Source organism: Capsicum annuum, chromosome 2 (assembly GCF_002878395.1).
Source record: "Capsicum annuum cultivar UCD-10X-F1 chromosome 2, UCD10Xv1.1, whole genome shotgun sequence".
NCBI lineage: Eukaryota > Viridiplantae > Streptophyta > Magnoliopsida > Solanales > Solanaceae > Capsicum > Capsicum annuum.
This window is the reverse complement of record NC_061112.1, coordinates 116,639,746-116,642,614: the sequence shown is the minus strand read 5'-3', so window position 1 is coordinate 116,642,614 and position 2,869 is coordinate 116,639,746.

The following is a 2,869-nucleotide window of genomic DNA, read 5'->3' as shown; positions in this document are numbered from 1 at the left end:
TATATATATATATATATATATATATATATATATATATATTGTTATTAGATTATCGGTTTACCCAATAACCCAATAAAAAGATTCAAACCGAACTAATAACCCAATAAAATTTTTTATAAAACCATTAAAAAATCATTAACCCAATAACAATAAACCAATAACATTTTTATCGATTCGGTTTATCGGTTGGTGTGTGTGTGTGTATATATATATATATATATATATATATATATATATATATATTCTTATTAGATTATCAATTTACCCAATAACCCAATAAGAAAGAAAAAAAGAAAACCGAACCAATAACTCAATAAATTTTTTTATAAAACCATTAAAAAATCGTTAACCCAATAACAATAAACCAATAACATTTTTATCGATTAGGTTTATCGATTGGTTAGGTTTTTGTACACCCCTACCACAATGTTTTCGAAACAACTCAATTAATTTCCAAAAGGATTTATGCACAACTCAATAATTTAGTTATTTTTTGGTGAAACAAAATGCTCCCTCAGTTTTATTTACTTGGACATTATATCAAAATAGATATTTTATTTTATTTTATTTTATTTTTTTATTTCACAAATTAATTTTTTTCATATTATTCGTAATATCAAATAACTATACAAAGTAGTAGTAGAAATCGTAGTCAAATTTACAATTTTAAAATATTATTAATAAAATTAATTAAATAAAATATATTAAAGATTTTCTTAATAAAAGGATGCGTCAGATCAACAAGACTTAAATAATACGAGAACGAAGGAAGTAAACGTTATGCGATTGTCTGTGAGACTTACTCTTAATAGTTTTAGCAAGTTCAAGTTGACTTTAGAGACTCGTTTTCTTAAAGTTGTAAGCTTTGACTTTTGAAGTAAGTATAGTTGCTACTAAAGCCAGCTACTTCTATGTTGTATACCTTCCAATGTAAGTGGCGGGTTTTGGGCTGTAGGTGACAAAAGAATTTTAAAATGAGATATAGGTGATACAAGTGTTAATAATTGAGTGTAGGTGACAATTACTTTATTAAGAATTAAGAAAGTAAGAAAAGTTTGAAAATAATTCACAAATTTTGTAATTTACACTTTGATCCAATGTAAAACCTAATATAACTAGAAACGGAAGGAAAAAAGGCACTTTTCTCTGTCTTCTCATTTATTGGAGTTTTCTCTCTCTTCGCGATTTTTGTTGTCCATTGTTGTTGTTGTTTTTATTCATCATCTTATTCTTCATTATCATCATCTTGTTCTTCATTATCATTTCTTCTTGTTCATCATCATCTTCTTGTTGTTGAACATTGTTGTTGTTACCGCTACTATTTCTACTTGATCAATTTTTTTAGGTCAAATTTTATTCATATATCACTTGGGCATTACTTATAGGTGATTTTAGTATGTAAAATTATAATTTTTAGTTAAATTTTTCATCTGGGTGTACTGCTACTGTTGTTTTTCGACAATGGATAAAACATATAATGTGAATTCAACAGATGAGTAATCTATTGCAACATATATGACTAATCTGTTGTAACAAATATGACTAATCTATTGTGCAGATTAGTAATCTGTCGCAATATATATGGCTAATCTATTGCAACATATATGACTAATCTGTTGCTACAAATGAGTAATCTACTACAACAGATTACTCATCTGTTGGATTCATATTATAGTGTTGTAAGATGAATCCAATACATGGGTAACCTGTTGCAACAGATTATTCATATATTGTAACATAATACTTACTTGTTGCAATAGACTCATATGTTGAATTCATGTTGTAGGTTCTATCCATTATAGCAGTAGCAAATATAACAAATAAAAAATTCAACAAAAATCATAATTATACTTACAAAATCATCAATGAAGTAATGTCCAAGTGATATTCGAACAAAATTTGACCAAAAAAATTTCAAAAATTTCAACAGCGGCACAACAAATAAGTGAAACACATGAAAAAGTTCATGAAACAGGTAAAAAGGACAAAAATAGTATATCATAAATCAAATACAAAAGGATCAAGTGGACAAACGTTTGAGTTCTCCTAAAAACGGTTAAGTTACGTAGTATTTTATTTGTTTTCTAATAGATGACTCATCTGTTATAACAGATTTTCTATCTGTTTGATAATTTCCAACAGATAAATTATCTGTTTCAACATATTAGTCATCTATTGATTCAAATTAAGCAATTATTAGTAATAACTAAATTGATTTAGCTAAAATTAAAGATAACTCTTTAAGACAATGGGACAAACATTTGAGTTCTCCTAAAAATATTTGAGTTCCCTAGTATTTTAATTATTTCCCAATAGATGGCCTATTTGTTGCAACAAGCTAGTCATCTATTGCAACAAATGTTTATAACAGGTTAGTCATTTGTTGATTTAAATTAAGCAATTATTAATAATAATTAAATTGATTTAATTAAAATTAAGACAGGGAGGAAAACGTTTGAGTTCTCCTAAAAACATTTGAGCTTTAGTATATTAAATTGCCTTTCAACACATATTTTGTCTATTTAATAATTTTCAACAGATAAGTCATATGTTGCAATAACTTAGTTATTTGTTGCAATAAATGTCTATATCTGTTTGATAATTTTCAATAGATGAATTAGTTGCTGCAACAAGTGAGTCATTTGTTGCGACAGATGTCTATATCTGTTTGGTCATTTTCAGCAGATGTTTTTATCTGTTTGGTCATTTCCAATAGATTACTCATCTATTGTAACATGTTAGTCATCTATTGATTCAAATTAATCCATTATTAGTAATAACTAAATTGATTACTAAAATAAAATATGAATTAATAAGTTCAATTACAGTTTCAATTAATCTCATGATCATTACACGACCAACTAAGTAT